Here is a 22,709-nt window from a genome sequence, read left to right as displayed (position 1 = left end):
CATTTACTAGCCCACTGCTGGACAGACAGACAGTCAATGAAATGAAACATTTTAACCACTTCATTAAAAGGAAAAAAACTATATTACCTATTAAGAATTTGTTTTTGTTTTAAATAGGCAAACATGACTTGTGTATTTGAAGCTAGAGAAAAATTAGAATTTATGTTTTGACTTCCAAAGGAGTGGAATAACCACCATCCAATTTAATTAAAAAAAAGAATTTCATTGTTTTTGGATGTAGCGAAAGGGGAGTTTTAAGAAATTGATTTTTGTTTTAAAGTTCAATAAAATTTTATTAATTTAATTAGTTCCTATCAATTTTTAAATAAGCAATGGCTTAGATTAGATTTGCTGGCTCTCCTTTTTAAAGCCAGCCTCCTCTGGGCATATTAATGGATCTGGTCTATCATTTTGCAGGTAGAACACTATGGATGATTGGAAATCAAGTGAAAGTTTGGGCTAGGATTTTGAGGTGTTATTTCTATCAGGATTTTGAGGTGTTTTTTCCATTAGGGTGTAAGTTATGGGAAAACAATGTACAAACCAGGAAAAAGAATTTGGCTAGATGCAGGAAAGGGGTTCTGTTTATGGTGGCTGTTAACCCCCCACATTGCCCTGGGTGTCACGTGCAGAAAGTTGATCCAAGAGCAGGAGTGGTGTCAGCAGGCTTTTGGTCCATAGGATGGTCTGAATTCACCTTCCAAGTGCACGTGGGCGTCAGGGCCATCGGAGGAGGAAGTGGATCATGCAGTGTCATCAGAAGAGACCAAGTTAGAAGATGAAGGATCCACAGTTCTTTTAAGGGAGGATTAATACTTCCGATCACGATTGAAACCACAATTCAGAGGAACAGGGAAAAGGAATAAATAGGTCACAAGATTGGAGTTCAGTTCTGAGGAATGAGAATCCACGTGTGCTGCAGCCTTTCCCCAGATGCTTCCTTCCACACTCTAGTCCCACATGATGCTTTCCAAAAACAAGGATTGGCAATCAAATAATTTTGCAAATTAATGGCATCATACTGTACCCCTTCTTGGAAACGCACAATGGGCATTGGCATATTTAAATCTCTGACAAGTCCGGTAGTTAATAAATCCATTTAGGTTTGCTTAACGAGCTCCTCTGAGCACAGAGCACAGTTTTGGCCTCACAATGTGCACATTGTGCAGAACCATGTTCTGCGGAAGATCAGTTTGAAACATGGTATGGCAGAAACAGCTGAGACTTTGCTCAATTTCTCCCAGACCCAAATTCTGGAGACAAGGTCCATAGAGAGACGGGCAGAGCCCAAGGGCCCTAACAGCCACTCAACACACAGTGGCCTGAATCCTCCCAGGGTGGGGGCAGGTGTGATTCTGAGGAAGGACCTGGCCTGCCAGGGGAATCGGGTGGGTTAGTTGCTCTCCGCAAGGTTACCTGTCTGGAGTGAGGGTGTGAGAGGACCCAGAGAAGTTGGCAGAGTCCAACAACCTGACATCTACTCCTGGTCCTCCTGCTTTCTGGGTCTCACACTTGAGTCCATCACATCACCACTTTGTGCCTCATTTTCCTCAAGAGGGACTAAGTTTGTCAGTGACTGGAGTTCAGGGGCTCAGAAAATCGAATTTGGGGCAGGTCGTGAAGACTGAATATGCACACAGGGTCAGCCTCCCGGGTTTGTTAAAGGCAGTATCTGGTGTTGAGCGTCTGTCCTCTTCCCTTTCAAGCAATCTGCAAGGAAAGAGTTGTGTCTTTGGGGGCTCCCAAGATCCAAAATAAGAGGATTAAATGAATCCATGTTTATAAAAACTTCGTTGTAAACAGTAGGGCTCTGGAGAGAAAGGAGGGGCTGGCAGCATGGGGACGAGCTTCAAGACTTCTTGGACGGTTTGCCCTTTCTGTCTTCCTCCAGGGGTGCGGCTCCTCTGGGGGAGAGCAGCCAGGGGTGTGCACCCAGGCAGCCTTTTCCCAGCTCTCCTGTCTTTTTTAACACAGCCCTAAACTGGCTGAGTCATACGTCGAGGGTGGGTTCAGATATTCGTTTCTGAAATATTTGCTGCACCAGGCGTTGTGCTAGCTCCCGGGAGCACTAAGATGAAGACGGGACGGCCCCTCCCTGAAATCACTCATGGTCTGGGGCGGGGGAACAGATGTACCGCCTAACTGATCATTAAGCCACAAAGCAATGAATGCTGGGAGAATCCATGAAAAGTGCTTAGAATACTGTCTGAGCACATGATAAGGGCTCAATACGTCTTGATTACTATTATGATCAATATAATTATTATTATTAAACAGGCAGGTTGCAATGGGAACGTCAAGGAGGGGGGGATGGCTCCTTTTGCCTGGAAGCTCAGAGAAATCTTCACAGGGAGAAGGTGTTATTTGAGTCTTGAAAAGATGAGAATGTGGCCAAGTTCAGGAGAAGGAAAGCACATCCCTGTGGTCCAACAGACATGTGCAAAAGCCTTGACATGAATGTCCATGCATGTCAGCATAACTGTAAATATTTTAACACGGTTGGGCATCAGGGACGTATGTGTCTGTGTGTGTGTGTGTCTATGTGTCTGTGGCTAGAGATGAAAATGGGAAGGTAAGTGAGAAGGTACTCACTTTTCCTGTTGTGAAGTTTGGGATTAAGCCTGTTTGAAATAGGAACATGGATTATATTTTTTTTTTTTCTTTTTGGTGAAGAAGATCAGCCGTGAGATAACATCTGTTGCCAAATGTTCCTATTTTGGTGAGGAAGGTTGTCCCTGAGCTAACGTCTGTGCCCATCTTCCTCTATTTTATTTGGGACACCAGCAGAGCGTGGCTGGATGAGCCGAGCAAGGTCCGTACCTGAGATCCGAACCTGTGAACCCCCTGGGCCACCGAAGCAGAGCGCGCGAACTTAACCGCTATGCCACCAGGCCTGCGCCTTATGTATTTTTTTAAGAAATGTAAATTAAAATAATTAAAAACTTTTTGATCAATTGATCCCAATTCAGAGAGTCTATCCTCATAAAGCAAAATTGTTCCTGTCAAAACATTAGAAACATCTGAGCAAAGAGGAATTGTGAAGTAAACTTTGGTACGTCTCTGCGATTCCGTTGGGCAATTATTAAAGCTGTTGTTCAAGAAAGGATTGAACAGCTTGAGGAGACGCAGCAGTGCAGCCCCAAGTGAACACAGTCTAGAAATGAAACTGACCATAAAAAGGAATCTCAGCTCTATTACAAAATGTGCTTAGCTGGAAGATTAGAAGCCAATATTCTGAAAGGTTAAAGTCGTTATCTGTGGGTAGAAGGGTCATGGGAAATTTTTATTTTCTTTTTTGTGTTTATTCCAATCGGAGCAAAAAGGGGGGCTTCTTGTACCCCAGTGGAGAAAGCAGGTAATCACCCCGCAGATTCCAGCCTCTCCAAAGCCGCCTGGTTTGTGACAGGACACTGAGCCATCCCCCCGGGGCTCACAATAGTGCTGACAGATAAGGCTCAGCGAACGAGCCAGGGAGCGGAGCAGTACCCCACAACTGCAGACAGTCACGATACAGCTGAACCGTCGCCAACAAGGGCTACAGGGATTCTTATGGGGACAGATGAGGGCGGCCAGCATGGTAGAGAAGGCTTCTTGCAGGCTGTAGGATTTAAGCGGGGTCTAAAGAGTATGAAGGTTTAGATGGGTAGGAGGAAAGAAACTTCTCCGGAAACCTCTTGTCTTTTCTAGCTCTTTCATGAGCAGTTGAACCCTCATTCTTGAAGATCTGTCGCCCACTGGTGCCACATCTACATGTCGAGGCCTCTCAGTGGGAAGTGTGTTAAACTGAGCCAGTTGATACATATCTACAATCGTAGAAGAGATTATAATAGCTGCCGATTGCTAAGGCCTCACTAAACACTTCACCTGCCTGGCCTCGTTAATATTCATGCTCACAGGAGCCCTGTGGTAAATTGCTATTTTTACAGATTGGAAAACTGAGGCTTTGAAAGCTCACCCAAGGCAACCCACGGGCAGCAGAGGTGTAAACGGATCCAGACCAGTCTGGCTTCACAGCCTGTGAGCCTGAGCCATGTCCACTTCTCTTGGCCTGAGTTTCCCTTTTGTTGTCGCATGTCATTGTATGTATCCAATTGTTGTCTCATCTTCCCTCATCTCACCTGGGGAGAGACTCAGGACCCATGACAGGATCTCCACATTCTGGATGAAGGCTGCGATGTACTAAGATCCGTTTATTCACTCAACGAACATTTGAGTGTTTGTTGAATGAGCACATGGTACAAAAAGCTGTGCTAGGAGAGGGGATGTCAGTGCACACAGGAGCTCTTAGAATGGAGCCCATTGAAGAGTTCCCAAGGCTCACAGGATATAACGGAGGACCAGCATCCTTAGTCCAAGCCAGGGCCAAGTCTCTGCGGCTGTTAGTGGTGAGACGTCATCTAGGACAGAGATCTCAGCAAGCTGTGTGACCTCGGGCAAATCCCTTCCCCACTCTGAGCCCCTGAAAAATGGGACTTTCTCTCACTAAAAAATGACAAGACTGAATTCAATGGATTTCCAAAGTCTCTCCAGTTCTCAGATATGATTCTGCATCCCACCTTAGAGAAATACAGTTCCTCAGAACATGGAGGCAGGACCAATCACGCAAATGAAACATAGTGAGAGAGCGATGGCACACGTGTGCGTAATTTGTATACAGTCCCCAAAACAGATGAAACTAACCTGTGGAGTTAGAAGCCAGGACACTGGTGACCCTTGGAAGGGATGGTGACTGGGAGAGAGCAGGGGGCTGCTTCGAGGGGGCTGGCTGTCTTCTGGACCTTGATCCGAGCGCCGATTCAACAGGTGCGTTCACTTTGTGACATTTTGTCGACCTGTGTGCTTATGAATTTGGGCTCTTTTCTTTATGGTTAAAAAAAAATTCTTTACTTAAAAAAATGCAAACGGCATCAAAAGAGAGTGGTAAGGTGGGAAGTGCTCCTGACTGATGTCAGAGAGAGGACAGTGGCTCCGGCTGTGCTTTGTGACCAGAGCAAGTCATCTCCCCTCTCTGAGCCGTGGAGGTCACTGAGGACAACAGCATCATTTTACCGGTGGGTAACACCAGTATTTCCCCAATTCTGAGCTTGAAGTGATACGGGACCCGTGAAGCCTGGCGCCCTGAGCCTGGAGCCCTCGGAAGGAGCACACGATCGTGAGCATCAACAGGTGGCACTCTTCCCTCAGCCTCAGCAGGCTCCTGGAGCTGCAGGGGCTGCGTTCATGCAGAGCTTTAGCCGGGACGCTAATCTGGAGAGAAGGTCTCTCCTTTCCCAGAGTGGGGGTCTTATGCCAGGGGTCGCAACTCAAATATCCGCTCCTGGCCATTCTACTTAGGGCTCCCAGGATCCCTGGGAGGAGTCTGGGCCTGGTATCCCCAGTCCTCTCCTCTACGGAGGAATGCTCCCACAGCCCCTCTGCCGGCCTCAGCTGGGGGTTCCCAGGCCTCCCTCAGGGAGAATCTTCCTCCTGGGGGGCTGTCTTCATAAACAAGAGAGAGAGAAGTTTCTGGGAACCTGGGTGACTGCTCCAACAGAGAAAGGAGTATGAATATTTCATTAAGGTGGCTCAAGTTATTAAACAACGTTACAAAACCAAGTGTGTTGGCAGGAATCTGAGAAGCACATTTACATGGGTAAAAATAGTGGGAAAGGAGGCCCAGAGTGGGGACAGCCTCAAGGAAAGCCCCTGCCAGGCCCTGAGCAGAGGGCCCAGCCCTTCAGGCCCCTCCAGGTCTGCCTCGAGTGGCCTCCACCGCCCCACCCATACCGCCCCTACTACAAACACCTTCCAAAGGGGGCTCAGAAATGGCAGGACCCCCAGCATAGGGATTTCAGAGCCCCAGGGACTTTGACCCTCCAGACTGGGTTGTTCTAGAGGATGAGGACTCTCAGGCACCCCTTCCTTGGTCCGAGGGCCCAAGGGGCTGGAAGAGGCTTGGGACCCAGGGCCACTCCAAGAGGCTGCCGCTCTGGAGTCTCTCTGATGTCTGAGCCAGGGGAAATCAAGGCTGGAAAAATATGACTCCTGTTTGTCACAGTGAGAGTGGAATCTGGTGTGAGGTCTTGTGACACCCTCTGAGCCTCGAGTGGGCCAGCTGTTTCCCAGGTCTTCTCCCCACACGTCCCTCTGGCTGAAGGACAAACACACAAAGGCCTCTGTGTTTGCCTCCTCCTAAAGCGTCAAGAAGTCTTCCCTCCACATTTCCTTTATCTCTCCTGCTACATCTCAAGGCCACTTCCACAGAGGCTGCTTCTGTGTTATCTCTGTATAAAACAATACAACAGCGGGTATTGAACTTAGCACTTTGCGTATTGAATTTCTCATAAAGCTCTGAGGTATGTACTGTTCTTATACCCCTTTTACAGATGGGGACATTGAGGCTTAGAGAGGTTGGGTAAATTTCCCAAAGTCACACTGCCAATAGATGTCAGACAGGAATCTAAATCTAGGTTCATTTGAATCCAGAGCCCACACTCTTAATCCATCTTAATCCACTGGTCGGAGAATGTGTCAAAAGCTCCTGGTTCTCCAACTCCCTGAGCATCCCAAGGAGAGGTGCTCCTGGAAGGGAGCCACAGAGTCAGGGCACAGGAACGAAAGCAAACCAGGTCATTACGAAGGCTGCTGCTTACTCTGAGGGCTTGGGCAGACAGCTTAACTGCGTAGAGTCTCCATTTTCTCTAGATCCTGTGAACACAAACTCAAGAAATTTCTGTGATGTGCCAAGCCTGGTGTCTGGCACGCAATAGGTGCTCAGTAAATGGTAGAGCCCTTTTTAACGGCTACTTCTTCCTCCACCTGCCTGGCTATACGTGGTTCTCTTACAGGGTTAATTCCTCCAACTCAGGAAGACTTTCCTCAGAGAGGCTGTGACTGGTGACTCTAAGCCTGAGTTACGTGTCTGTTAGATGTTCTCTCCCTGCACCTTGAGCTCCTCCTATCTCAGTACTTATCACATTGTTCCATAGATTGTTTAATTATTCGTATATCTCTCCTCACCTGAGGACTTGATTGGCAGGAAATGTGTCTACCTGGTTCACTGTGGAAAATCAAGTTTCCAGTCAAGAGCCTAAAATGCTAGCATGCTCAACAGATATTTGTTGATGGATGGGGTGGATGGATGAAGGGATGAATGAATGGATGGGTGGATGGACTGATGGGTAGGTGGAGGGATAAATGGAAGGATAGATGGATGGGTGGGTGGATGGAAGGGTGGATGGATGGATGGAAGGGTGGATGGACTGACGGGTGAATCAGATGGGTAATTTGATATATAGTCAGCTTAAGTATCTTCATTTATAGCATTCTATCTCACGCGTGTACACACTGGTATTTTCAGGAACACTATCCTGTTTACTATTAACTCCTTGGCTTTTATCATCCTGAGATAGGTAGAAGCAATACCCAAGGCTGGCCCTGCCCAAGCAGATAAGGGCCACCATACAGCCCAACCCCCACAAACAAACAAAAGCATTTCCTAAGCCTTCTCCTTTTTCACAAGCTTCCAGAAAAAAAAAAAATCCTATTTGGTAAGAGTACATGCCAAACTCTATCACTCATTACCACAACCTGCCCGCCACTCAGAAAAGGGGCTGCTTATGACTTCCAGAATTTTAGAGTCCCTTTTTCTTTGGTGTTGATGGGAAGGATGGGACTGATGACCAGGCTGCTAATTGCTCTGCTTATCAGAAGATAGTCTTTCAGTGCAGTGTGTGTGGGGGGAGCGGGCGGTTCCAGAGGCAAAGCAATGCTGCAGTCCGTGGCTTCACAGTGACAGGGTTGCAGCAGAGAGCTCAGGGTTCAGAGAGAAGTGAGGGAGGGCAGGGCCAGTGGAGTACTCTCAAGATAATCTCCTGTTCTTATCAACAGCACGTTTCCCCAACACACATTCTTAACGCACTTGGACTTACAACCTTGATAGCAGCTTCAATCTGTTGGGCCCCGAGGGAAGTCAATTCTGGTTCTGGTTTTTGAGAAGGCTTGACCAGAGATCAATCCTGGGGTGGGTTTCAGAGGCCAGGCTGTCTCCTTCCTGCCTCCCTTTACTCCACCTTCGAGTTCCTCCTCCTTCCTCCTTGCAGATGTCACTTGGGGGTCTCTTCATGCCCGCCCCACTTCCCATTCTAAACAAGCTCTCAAAGTACAATCAGATCAACGTGGACCCTCAGAGGTATTAAGGACCAAGAAAACTCTCAGCTGCACCAGCAATAGGAATTACACCTGCGATCTGAAGCTCCTATTTACATTTGGCCAAAGAAATGAAGTTCATGTCTTAGAATAACAGATTCCTCGATAAAGGAGAGTATGGGGGTGACCTGCCAAGAGCTACTGCAATTATTACCTATAGGAGGAGAGACAGGATAAAAGGAAAGGATGGAAGGCAGGGAAGGCAAGCGAAGGAGGAAGGGATGAAGGGAGAATTGTAAGGATGGCTGGAAAGAGAGAGGAAATGGTATCTAATATTTATTGAGTATCTGCTTAAGTCATGGGCTAAGCCACATATTTTTGCACATTTTCTCTCATATCCACAGAAATTTGGGAAGACAGATTTGTTGATGTCTATTTAATAGACAAGGAAACTGAGGCCCAGCAAAGTTAATTACAGGGCATAAGGTCACGCAGCAACTGGAATTGAAGTCCAGTAAATCTGTCTCTTGCAGGCTGCCTTCTGTCTCTCACTCCTGCTATGATCATGTGGGTCAAGCATGGCCAGTGAGGTCCTAATGGTCAGCAGGATAGCATCTCAGGGTTAAGCAGTAACCAGGGCCTCCTCACTGGACCAGCTCCTCATTTTAAACTCAGAAGCTGGAATTGTCAGACCTTAAATCCCACTGCCTGGAAACTGAGGCCCAGCAAGAAGAAAGGTCTTGTCCAGAGTCCCATGGGTATTTGGAGGAAGAGCTGGGACCAGAGCTGTAATTTCTTGAATCCCAGTGTGGTTGGTTGGATACATTATGAGTCCCCTGTGCAGTCCACTTCCATTTTTGTGTAGAGTCACAATTCAGAGGGGAAATCACATGGGAGAATGAGATGGAGGATGTGAGGATAGAAATCCCTGACATCCACCTTTACGTAGCTAGTCTGTGACATGGGATCCCTACGGTATGCTGTGTCCAGAACAGTCCTCATTACTTCATCATTTCAGTCTAATGTAGAATATTTTGAAGACATTACTAGAAAGCATTCAGTAGATATAAATTATATGCAATGACCTATGACTCCAGAAGGGAGTTCACGGGCATGGGACTTTGAACTCTCCTTTTTGAGGTTGGTCAATAGGACTGATAAGGATTCCAGGGAAGGAGGCGATAAGGTGGAGGCAGAAGACGCCTGAAGTCAGAATGCTTGGTTTGTGCTCAAACTTTGACCAAACTTCCTGGGTATCCATTTCCTCATTTTTAAAACAAATGAGGATGATATGAATGCCCTTTCCTACAGCCTGCTTCTGCTCAGTGCTCCTTATTCCTATAACAGCAACCCACTTAAGACCTTTTGAGGGTCCCCTTGGATGGTCCCCAATGTTCTTGTGATAAAGCCCAGGCTCCTTAGAGTGGCCTGTGGGGCCTCTTGTAAGAAACCTTGTTTCCTATCCCTTCCTCCCTCTCCACCCTGTCCTCGGGTCCTCAGATTTGTCCCGCTGCTTCCTCTGTAAGGCCACTGTACCTGGAACCCGGTTCCTCCTCTCCCTCTGACCTCATCCCTGTTGCAGTTTCCTCAGGAAGGCATTTATCGATCTTCACATGCGTGTGAGCGCCCCTCTGCTGTGTGTCTTCTCTCCCATAGAACGCATATAATCATGCTTTTATGTTTACTTGTGAATTACCTTTTTTTTTAAAAAAAAATAATGATAAACTTCATGAGATTTGGGATCATGTTGGCTTATGCTGTCCATTTTATCCCTGTATTGACAATACATGCTAAAGTCAAACATTTATTGGACGAGTGAATGAATGAAAGGACAGATGGAGGGAGAGATGGAGGGAGAGACGGAGTAGCCGGGGAGGAATGACCCCCAGATGTAGCTGACTTTTCTCCCAGAAGACAATTATAGTCAATTACTAATCAGTTGCCCAGTCAGATGGGATCTCAAGTCAATATGGTTCCTTTGAATTCCTTCTGATTCCCCAAAGCTGAATCCTCAGGGAAGCCCCTGTTGCAGAGATTCCATCCTCTCTGAGCTCTGGCAACCAGACAGTACACGTTATTTATGGCTAGGCATTGCTGGCTTGGACAATGCCCATCCCCCCTTCTTTTATTACATACTTTCTTGATCAAACTGTAAACCAACAAGAGAATGCTTAGCAATCATTAACAGCTGTTCTTGGAAAAGGACTAGATCACATAATTGCACATTTTACGACGTTCACCCTGGCCACTGTTCCGCCTCCGTGGCCATGCATGTCCCCTGTAGCTGGAAGCATCATAAACAAGCCTCCTGCCTAAAATCAGAAAGGGAAGGAGCAAGAAGTGGGGGAGAAAGATCCAGAAAACAATTTACTGGTTATAAAGTTGCTGAGAAGCTTAAGGCCACTGGATTTCGGTTGGCTGCTAAGTGAATATGTAACTACTTTATATATTTCAACAAAATTAAACTTAAACCTACAGAATTAGGTTTATTAATTTCTGTCAGGGCTCAATGGGGGAATAAGAATGGCCATTCATTATGGACACACAATTACTGGAGACAAAAATGAAGCCCAGCGCTATTAAGTATAATAAAAATGTTGAACACTGAGGAAATTTTCATTAAATACAATCTATTCTTTATATTACTACACTTAATCCTTGCTGTCTGCTTCTCTGTTTTTCTCCAACCTATTTAATTTTATTACTTAACTTTTTATAAATGTTTCTTAATATAATTATGATTAAATATTTGGGAGAAGAGAAGAACGTTAGTCTCTTAAGAAAGAAAAAGAAAGAAATCTCCCTCCGTTTCCTCTTTTCTTCACCCCTAAGATGGTGAAAAATTATTTTTTTTGGAAAAAGCAGGTGCTAAGTGGGATTTTATTATTGGGGCAAGGCCGGAGCACGAAAGAAAGGAAGGTAATAAATAAAAAGAAGCACTGATCAGCAATTGTAGGCGAGCTCTTTATATTACATATTTAAATAAAAGTCCATAGCCTTCCTAAAAATGTCTGTGAGTATTTGCATGGCCAAACCACGTAATTAAGAGATGGGTCCAGCTAACGTTATTGCTTGTACTACATGAAAACATTTGTGATCTGAGCATTTATTTTTAAGCCATGACACATTCTTTTGCAAGTTGTTTTCTCTTTTTAGGGGGTTGGAGTGGACAGTGGGAAGCTAAATGGGGAATTTAATTTTCTCTGCCAAGATATGGCCCCGTCACTATGTCTTCAAGCTTCTTATTGCACATATCATGGTCTTATGTATTTTTTTAACACAGCTCAATCAGAAAGTAGCAATCAATATAAGCATGGAATACAGGGAGATTGAAATAAAACAGTGATTCAACTTTCACCCACTAATGAGTACGCGAAATAACTATGTTCAGAACAGAGGGGTCTTAGTTTTCATGGTCAAGTCACTTCAGGAGTTCAGTTCTGCGTACCACATGTTCAATTTTAAACATTATCTATTTTCTATTTCCTTCCAGGTACGTAAGATGAGAATCGAGCTTTCGTTCATAGCAACCACACAACCTTGCCCGACCTCCAGGCCCCACTCCATAGTATAATCATATTTCCTTCACCCCATCTTCCTAATATGCTTATTTTGTCATTTCCTAACTTAGGTATTTGATACTTCCTCTGTAATGATCATGTAAGCTCTACTCCCAGCTGAGACACATAGTGTATAGCATGAGACATTTTCTCGTTTACAGATTTGTTTCTTTGGAAGCTGAAAATTTTTGTCGTCATTGTTGTTGCTGTTATTATCATTACCATTTGCATAGTTCTTGACATAATTGTTCTTCCCTCAGCCCTGCCTACCATTTCTGTAAATCTTCTCAAACTAGAATATTCTATCAATACGATCTTCTTGGAAAGCACTCTCTGAGCCTTGTGACCTGCTCCAACCTGGAGTGGTGTTTCACTTGGTGGCTCAAGCTGTGGTCTTGGGCTCTCCTTCCACCACCACTTAGGCATCCTTCCTCTCTCCCTCACACTGAGTCCCTACTTCCTGAGTCCCAGGCCCTCCTCTTGGTTTCTCCGCATGTTTCATAGAGCCTATCTTCTGGTCACCTCCAAAGAAGGGACGCCTGGCGCTAAAGCTTTGGGAACTTGCCCTGTCAGAGGACCCTACCGGCACCATCTACGTAATCTCGCCCAGGTTTCCCTCTAGAACATCCCCTCATTTCAGTCCTCTGCATCATCTTTACGTGAACTGACAATCTTCATCCGTACTTACTAGCTCATTTTACTTTTGGCCATCCCCATAAGAAAGCAAGGTCATGAGGGGTGGGGCCTCATCTGCTTTGCCTGCTCCTGAGCCTCAGTGCCAAGAGCAATCACTCACCTAGTAGACGCTCAATAAATATTTGTTGAGTAAGGAATGAATGACTCTATTAGCTTGCTTCAACATACAAATCTATGCAGAACAGGGGTGTTGGAGAAGTGTTGGCTCTCACTCAAAATAGCCCATCTTTTGGCAGAGGGCACGTGGTTCTCTGTATGAATAAGAACATGCAGCAGCCTTTCAAGATGAAATCTAAAGGAGCCTTCTGCTAGGCCGTCTACTCCTGGCACCTCTAGCACGTGGCTCCTCATTCAGCAGCTACACAGAAAAACTGGACTTCAGGCACTTGCTGGAGTTCTCTTCTTGAGGGATTTGCTATTGTTCTCCTCTTAGAAGTTGGAGGAAACAAATTCCAGAGAGGTAGGCTAAGAGATGTACTTCCTAAGGATTCAGTATCCTGGATTGGTAGCCTCCACACTGTTTTGAACATGTATGTGTGTGTGTATGCAGCGTGTGTGTACATAGATACATAGACATTGTATACACACACACTAATTTTTTTTTTTTTATGAGGAAGATTCACCCTGGGCTGACGTCTGTGCCAATCTTCCTCCACTTTGTATGTTGGATGCCTCCACAGCACAGCTGATGAGTGGAGTAGGTTGGTGCCCTGGATCCAAACTTGTGAACCTGGCCTGCCAAAGCAGAGTGCATAGAACTTTAACCACTGGGCCACGGGGCTGGTCCCACACTAATTTATTTAAGAAATGGTTATTTATAGTATTGAACTAATGTATTATAGCCATTATGAAAATATGTGAAAAATTGAATTTAAAAAGAAAAGAAATAATTTTAAATGGAAAATTCAGTATGTTCTTTGTATACTCTATCGGATCACTGTGTGAGCATATTTCTGGAGACCCTGATTGAAACTAGTATTTACCAAACTTTAGTGTGCTGGAGACCCAGCTGAATGGCTTCTTAAGAATTTAGATTTCTGGGCCCTTTGCAAGGGTGACACATTAGGATGTGCGGATGTGCGGTTCTCCCGAGCACGCGGCTATTCTGACACCGGGAATCCTCAGACCACACTCTCAAACACTCACCTACATACTTTGAGCATTGCTTCCTTGTCTGGGCAGATTCAAGCCCAGCACATATTGGGATCATGTTAACTTAGCTTCTGGTCCACATGCCTTCACAGATACATAAAAAATAGTAGGCTCTTGGCTTTGATGGGGAGGAGGGGGTATCAGTTAAGAGCAACAAAAAAAGATCATGGACCTTCCATTTCTGCATCTCTCATGAAAGAGTTATTGGCAATACCTTCCATGGGGGCTGTTGATTCGTCTTCAAATTTAGTGCTAAATAGTGTTGTTTTTACTTAAAAATGGCGCAGTAATACTGACAACAACTATGTATTTTGGATCCTATATTTTGCACCTAAATTCAGTGCTCAACACTTTTCTTATCTTTAGTACTCGCAAGAGAGAGCACCATGAGGTAGGTAAAATTACCCCCTTTTATAGATGGAGAAACTGAGGCCGAGAGAAGTAATTTCGTCAGTCCTTCCTCCCACCAAACAAAGCAAAACCAAACAAATGAAAACATAAACAAACCAAAAAGCCCCTCTTAACTCCAGACTAGCAGCATAATGTATTAAACTTAGAGAAGTGCCACACTTGCCAGGACCACAGAGCTGGTAAGTGGTCGAGTGGGAGGTGAGCAGGGGCCTCCTGACTCTTTACACAAGATAGAAGCCTGCTTCACTTCCTGACACCCCTCCAGGCTGCTGGCTGGCCAGTCCATGGCAGAGCTCTTTCATCCCTTCCATCACGTCCCCACTCGGCTGCCCAGCTTTATAGCTCTCCTGTGCTAAATAGCCAGCTACACAAAGAGAGCTCAAGTCTGATCACGAGTCATTATGCCCAATACACTGCAAATGCATGAGGCTCTGAAGTTCTGCTTCCGTGGTCCAGCAACACCATATTCTGCTAGAAAACCCTACATGCACTTAGTCTTGGGGACAGCTTGCTGCTCAGCCGCTGCTCACACACCCATCACTCTGTCCATACGTTTGGCATCAGTTAAGCAAAACTGGTGGATGCCAAGCCACTTTTTGCCTTTTCATCCAAGGTTTTGGCATTGTATACACATGGCCTTAGGGGCATTATGATGGATGGGTTCTTTTCCCTCTATCACAGTAATATTAACCTTATTTAATAATCTATTAACGAAGAGGATAAAGGTCTTATTAACGTTCACATGCTTTCTCTGCCACTGAAATAACACTTCCTTTCTGTGTATTCAGAAGGCTGACTCCCTTTTTAATGACAGAGGGTTGATGGATGTGGCGCAAAGGGCACTGGTGGAAAGACAGTAGGTCACTTGGTTTAGACCCCCGTCTGCCACTTACTCTCTGTGTGACCTTGGCGAGGTCACCCAGCCTCCCTGAGCCTCTGTTTCCTCATTTGTAAAATGGGGGCAATTGAATTTACATTCATTGTTTTTTCGAAGATTCAAGAAAATGTCTACAAAGTGTCTAACTTGGGATACATAAGGCAGCAATATATACTAGTTCTTTTCCCAATTCTTACCCCGTGAAATGAGTGTTCATAGGATTGTAATTAAGGCTGTCAATGAGTAACACACAACCCAGAATTCCCTGTAAGATGCTCGCCTTTGGCTTCTGAGACCAAAACCACCCCGTCACCATGATGGCTGTGTCTCTTTGTGAGCTCAACAAATCCTTGATGAAAAAACAGGCAGCCTAGTGAACAAAGCTATGGTGGATCTCAGGAAACAGTTGAAAGGACACAGACTCTTTTGTCTTCTGAAATGACTGTTTTCATAAATTACATATTTATGTCCCAAAGTCATCTTGAGCTTTGCAAATCAAGCAGCCTCTCTGGCCATTTATAATGAGTCAGAAGCCCGCAAGTGACTAGCAGAATCCACTTGTTTTGGGACCCTCTGTCAGGGAGGAAGAAAAAGGGAGGCACAGGCCTTAACCCCAATCACAGAGTGTGTCCTGCCTGCCTCTTCCTGATTTCCCATGCGGTGCTTCTCAGACCTCACACAGGCACACGCATCTCCTGGGGATCCTGTCAAAATGCAGATTATAGATTGCAAAAGCAGATTCGTTCCTTAGGGAGGAGTGAGGCCCCAGACTCTGCATTTCTAGGAAGCTCCAACTTGCTGCTGCTGCTGGTCCTCAGACCACACCTGGAGCGGCAGGTGCTAGGCCTTCCGTACACCTCTCTCAGTGGGCACAGACCCTCCCACATTTCTTCCTGCTCCTCTGTTGAGCCCCCTTTGACCACCCAGTGAGTTATAGTCCCCCTTCTTCTCAGCTCTGGAATGCTCGAACATCCCTTGTCCTTCTCTGTTTTTTCTGTCGTTCTCTGTCTTCCCAGAGCCTAAGTGGCTACGAACAGCTTCAAGTTTGATCTCTAAAGGAGGATTCGGTGGCTGGAGATCCAAATAAGACAAAACAGATAGACAAAATGGCAAAGCTCCAGAACCAGATTCGAACACAGGAAGGTCAAATATCAAACGCCAGTTAAAGGAGGGATGTGGTCCTTCCAGGACACCTCCCATTCCTGAGGGCAGAGTCAAAGTGAAAAATGCCTGGCCCTGCTAGGAAGTTTCGGGAGAGGCTGTCAAGATGCTGCACACACTAAGGAGACCCTCCCCTTCACAGCTGCCCAATGGAATACTGGAGCTGGCAGGCTGGGCGTGAGAGTCTTGTTTCTGGTGGGTTGGCATTGGAGCCACCTAGAGAAACAAAAATTTTAAAAGTAGTAAATAAACAGTAACGTCCACTCCCACCTCCTTTCCCCCTCCCATTCAAAGGGTCTGAGTTGGGACTCATATTGGTTTTTTTTAAGCCACTACAATTGAGACCAGTGCCCTAAGGCAAACTGGGGGGCTGGGGACACAGGTTGGTTGACAGAGACACACTCCACCTCCCCCAATTCAGGAAGATCTGGCAGAGAAACATACAAAAGCCTACAAAAGCATTTCAGAACTAATATCATCATTAAAAAAAAAAAAAAGCATCTCCTACATGCTGTTTTTTCAAATGCGTTCTTCCACACAGAAATCCTCATTTCCTCCTGGATTAATTGCAGCCCTGTTGCTGATGGCTTTGCATGAAGTTCAGCTGCTGCTTGCGGTGGGTAACGCCGTCTGATTGGGAATGAGCACAGACACACGGAGGGGCAGCTGCAATTCTTGGGGAAATTATTACCATTTCAAATGTCACTCAGCTTGATTTGTGATTAAGGGGAGCGGGAGCCTCCTCCTGTCTGGGCTGCTACAAAAGCTGCTCTCCCAGCCGGGCGCGCTGCATTGTCATAACCGATGCCCGTCACCTCTGAGCCAGCCGCCTCCTCCAGCACACCCAGGAGCCTGGAGCATTTAGCTTCAATTACTAACGTCACTTGTCATTTCTGGGATGCTGACTACATTAATAAACTTTTTTTTTGCTTTTTGGAGAATTTGATTAAAGTGTCTTGTGGATAAATAACATGTATCTGTTTTCCTTTCCTTCCCCTGTTGTGTAAACCAAGCAGCGGGGAAGGAAAAACACCTGAATTTTCAAGTCCCTACAGTGGGCAGATGTGGCATCTCATTCAGCGCTCCAAAGGCTCTTGCACGATCCAAGAGAGGTTTTTGTTTAACTTGATACGCCGAACCTTTCAGCCAACAACCTCCTCGTGCCCACGGGGAGGCGGTGAACTCTTGGCAGGGGGAGGAACAGCTCTGCAGAAAGTTCAGGGCCTCGTGGAGCCCAGTGGGCCAGACTGGGCTCACAGCGTGTTGGGAAGGCAGCATAGGGCTGAGTGAGTCTGGGACGCCAAGGTGACCTGTTGAGGGGGTTTTCTTGCAGGGCTGGAGTCTCAGTGCTTGCCTGGTACATTTGTGGTTCCAGTCCAGCTGGTCCCTGAGTCAACAGCTCTTCCCAACGGCAGCAGAGCTCGTGGTGAAGACAGCGGCTCTAGGTTAAACAGAACTGGGGTTGAGTTCCAGCTCTATCCTCAAGCCCCATGGTCCAGACATGCATCTGGGCCCTCAGCCTTGCGGAGAGTGGAGCTACACCATGAGGATTCCACGAGGATAACACCTAGGGAAGAAGAACTTAATACTGTTGCTTCTTACCACCCCTCGGGGGGGGACCCTCACAATAGATGACAACCAGTGAGACCTGTCACCACTGGCACAGCTCTGGAGCGAGGTTCTGGATGCCACCTGCTGGGCCAGGTCTTAACTGTTTAGTTGCTGGATTATAGAGATATATGGGGAAGCCTTGTTGGGGGAGCACGAGGACACTTAGTTTGCAAGAAGTATTTCAGTATTTTAACAACTGGAACAGCTGCGTTGGTCCAAACAGGCTGAATAACAACCTCAGCCTGTTAATCCAGTGGCCTGCCTTGTGTCACACCTCTTCTCAGACTGAGCAAGATGTCTATGCAGGGAGTAGAACCCCAGGCTTTGTGGTGCAACCACCCATCTACCCAGAAGGTTCCTGGTGAGACCTTCTGGGTGATTCACACATACGCTAAACACCTTCTGTGTACTAGGCACCTGGTTACATGCAAAGTGACAGCGGTGGGCAGGAAATTTCTCGTCTCTCAGTGAGGTCACAGTCCAGTGAAGGACCAGGCTTGTAAACAGATGACTGCAGAACAAAGCATTCAAATAAATCAAAACTGTACAGACAAGAGAGGAGTGGATTCTGCCAAGGACACTTAGAGCTTCAGCAACATTAGGCTTTTAAAAGATTACTAAGTTTCAGTCATTCAGGTAACACAAGAATTAAATATCACTTGTGAAAAATTAAAAGTTTAGAGATAAGGCTAAAGACCCCTAGGACCGCCCCACCTCAATCCCCAAGCCCGCTGGTAACCACAGTTATTAGTCTGGTGTGAATCTTTGAGTCTGTTGACCTAAGAAATCGTAACGGCATGTCTCTGTGTATTATGTCAGTGACTGTTTACATAAATTATATCATACTACAGATATCAACATTCAACTGTTTTTTATTTCTCACCAATATGCCCAGAGTGCTCCCCACGTGAGTACATACAGAACCACCCAATCTTCTAGGCCCCTGCAGAATAGTTCATTGACAGCAGGTCCAAAAGGAGCCATTCTCCTGTTGATGGCTGTTTACACAACTTTTAATTTTTCATATTATAAACAGTATTACACTAAACATCCTGCTCCTGTCTTCTTGTGAATAAGTATGAGTGTTCAATGATAGAGATACAGAAATATGCATTTGTTGAGTCATTAAGTATGCAACAATTGGCCCCCCGCCCCCATACCCTGAGTAGCTGTAAACACATGTATCTCTCTGCCAGTCAGGTATAGGAATACCAGTTTTTCCACACTCCTGCCACATGCATGATATTATCACCCTTTTCCCCTACCCCCCATCTTATGGATGAAAACATGTAATCATTTTCCAACAGAAGGTATAGGTATCACATTTTAATTGATCTTCCCCGAAGCATTATTTTAAATGTATTCCAGACATTTGTATTTCTTTGGGTTTGGATTTAGAAGATGATTAAGGCTCTACCAGGCAGATGTATTTATCAGGGAAGAGAAAGCAATCGGGGCAAAAGCAGCAAGTGATATCAGTTCTGTGGGGTTTGGAGGATGAGTTGTGGATAAAACATTGGGTGCAAAGAGAGAGAGGTGTGGATGAGGTTGGTTGGCGTGTTGGAACTAGAGGTGTAGAGTTCTGGACCACATTAAGGAATCTGCCTTTCATCCTGGTGTCAATGAAGACATATCTGGTAGGACCTAAGAAAGGTCCTAAAAGTTCAAGATGAAGTTTGCATTTCAACAAGATGCCTTTGGCCGCCCTGCAGGGAAAGGACTGAACACAAGGCGATGGAAGAATAAATGGACAGACTCGGGACCTGCTTCAAAGGTAAAATGACAGGGCTTGATGACTCATCAAATGTGGAGACGGAAGATGAGGGTGTGCTGGACACGTCTTAGGCAACCCCTCAGAGCTTCCTCCCCCAGCCTCCCAGCTGATACAGATGTCCGTGTGGAAAGATGCTGCTTAAAGCGTGGTCCAGGGACCTGCAGCATCAGCATCACCTGGGAATTCGTTCCAAGTGCAAACTCATGGCCCCCCCCCACCAACTGAAGCAGAATCTCTGGTGGGGGTCACCCTCCGAGGGACTATTTTGTGCACTAAAACTCAGGAAGCACCAATGTCCAAGATCCCAGATGTGAGGAGTTTGGATCCCTGAGTCAACATTTGGAGGAGAGCTGCTCAGGAGAGCCAGCTGAACAGGATTACCTGCATTGGATTTTATGCAAGGGAAAAAATGAATACTTACCTGGTGAAGCCACCGAGACCATTACTGTTAGTTACTACAGCTAGCCTCATTTACAATGACTGGCACACAGTTAATTTAAATGAGGGTCCAGATTCCTACTCAGTGGCTCCCCTACCAGACATTTTCAATCCCCACTTTGGGACAAGACTGTTTTTATAATCAACGGCCAGGTCTGCATCTTCCAGGTGGCCAGAAGAGAATAGGGCTAGGATGATGTCCTTTCCCTCCTGTGGAGAGGGGAGGGGACCAGGACCAACGCAGATGGCTCAGTAGCGATCTCGATGGCTGATGAAATACCGTTGAAGACCAATTTCTTCCTTGTTTGTGTCTGACATTCTTCAGATGGAGCAGTGACCATAGCGATTTCTTCACTGGGAAGAGGGCCCAGAGCATAAAAACAGGGAAAAAAAATTCTCCTTTCACATTGTTTCTACCCCCAACCCCGTTAACCACAGCTGCCCAGGAGAGCAAACAGCTGCATTAAAGCCTACCAGGTGCCTGCGGCCAAGGGTCCTGTGTTCCTCTATCTGGAAACAAAAAAAAAAAGCGAAAAACTGTGTATGATGGCAAGCTGGTTTCACTTTGTGCACTTGCTTCACACTGTTACTAGTGTCTTTGTTGGTCACTGGGTTGAGAAAGATTCTGAGGCTTTGTTGTAACACAGTGGGAGAAAGTGCTCGTCAATTCATCGCTTAGCATTGCTACACATGGCCAGCCCCGTTCTGGTTACTGCCTGGCTTGCTATTTCTGCAAGCCTTCTCCTCGGACCCCACACACTTTCTGCTCTGCCTGCAGAGAGAAAATTCACTTGGAGGGCTTGGAACCCTCTGAGCCTTCAGTATTCAAGCCAGGAGCCCCCATCTCTCGTGGGAAGTCCCCACTGGCCTCTCAGAGGGTTAGACTCTCAGGAAGAAAGTTTATAGGAGAGAAGTGACACCTAATGCCTATGATATGCCTCAAACAGCAGTCCTGGGTCCAATAGAGCATTCTTGGATTCTGGTGCTGGAAGAGGCACCCCAGGCCACTCGCCCCAACGCTCTGTATACAAGGAGTTTGCAGACTATAGTCCATGGGCCGGATCTGGCCCACCACCTGTTTTGGACAGTGCACAAGCTAAGAATGGGTTTCATATCTTGAAACGATAGAAGAAAAATCAAAAGAAGAAAATTTAGTGACCTATATCCTGAAAAATATATGAAATTCACATTTCAATGTCCATAAACTCGGCACACTCATTTGTTTACATGTTGTCTGTCGTTGCTTTTGCACTAAAACGGCAGGGTTGACTAGTTAAGATAGAGGCTCATATGGTCCACAAAGCCTAAAATGTTTACTATTTGGCCTTTTCCGGAAAAAGTTTCCCAACCCCTGGTCTATAAAGTTGGGGAACTGGAGACTTATGGTCACACTTTCCCACACTGTGTGTTTCCGACACAGCCTCGGTGTGGCGACTTTTAAAATTATTGGGAGGGATGGGGCAGTTTTGAGGGTTTTCCAATGTGAAAGCTGGGCTTTGGTGGGGCGTAGAGTCGGGCTGACGTCTTGGCTGGAGCTTCTGGAGCTCACACAGGTGTGAAAGAACTTGCTCTGTTGGCGGTGGCCCTCCTCTTAGGGAGGAGACCAGAGGGAAGCTTTCGTGGGGAGGCTTTTGCTTTCGCAGGTGCCGTTCTTTTTAATTAGGGTGTGTGCTGATGAGGCCCAGCTCCACCTCAGAGGCATCATGGGAAGGGGGTGGAATCTATGAGACATCAAACAAATGGCTCTCGGTGAGAGCATCTTACAGCCAGCACATACATAATTGTGGGGCTCATCTCTCCCAATGGGAGCTCAGGAAATCAAGATGCGATTCAAGATGGCATTTCCAACCTTCCCCGGAAATGGGGGGAAATCAGTTTTATTTATTAATTCCATCTCGCCGGCTCCCAATTTGGTGCGAACGGTTATGTTCTGCGGCACGTTCCCACCTTGCAACTAGCAGAGTTAATTTAATGAAATGAGTAGTCTTGTGATGACCTGAAGGGGAAAAACACATTAATCTGGAAACTATCAAAGCCGTCTGACACGTATTATTGTAGGACTCAGAAAAAATAAACAGTTTATGTAGAAGATTAAGTGGGAGTGCGGATTTGCCTTTGACATACCCTGTCTCCAAATCTAAGTTGGGGATTTATTATCGCGCTATCATGTCACAGCTATCTCATTTATATGATAACACATCTGTAATGTTTTACAAGTGCAGCACTACTTGTTCGAAATGGGGCTTTTTTAAGTCCTAAATTATAGTACCTGGAGAGGCATGCATAATTATAGTGCGCGTTAGCAAATGAGAGCGTGCATTTTCCACCCTCACTCAGCCTTAATCGTCAGCACAGTGGGTGCAATAAAATCATAATTGCTTCTTCCAAACTTCTCATCGGAGCTGTACAGGTTGAAGGCGGTGGTTTGGCTGAGCATGGTAGAGGCCTGCCCCCCATCTTCCCAGAGTCCCTGGAGTGGACGGCTGGAGCTAGACCCCACCAGGGCTACACCTCGAGGTCCCCTGACCTCAATGACACTCTCAAATTGGTACATTGGAAAACACTGTCGAATGGTGATCATGGATCCTGGGTTTGGGAACTCAGTTTGGATTCCAGCTCTGCTTTTCAATTTTGGACAAATTATCTCACTTCTCTGAACAACAGTTTTCTCATCTGTAAATGAAAGATGGGAGTCCGTAATTCAAAGTGTCCTTAAGGCAATTAACAACATTTATAAAGCACAAAATACACCTGGGATAAACTTTAGACGTTACAGCTCTCTCTCTTGGACATCATTGTCTAAGCCTTTGCCATCCACTATGGCAGTCCCCGGCTGCATGTGGTACAGAGCACTTGACATGTGGCCAGTCCCAATTGACAAGGGCGGTGGACGCAAAATACG

Source organism: Equus caballus, chromosome 3 (assembly GCF_041296265.1).
Source record: "Equus caballus isolate H_3958 breed thoroughbred chromosome 3, TB-T2T, whole genome shotgun sequence".
Taxonomy (NCBI): Eukaryota; Metazoa; Chordata; class Mammalia; order Perissodactyla; family Equidae; genus Equus; species Equus caballus.
This window is presented reverse-complemented; position numbering follows the sequence as displayed.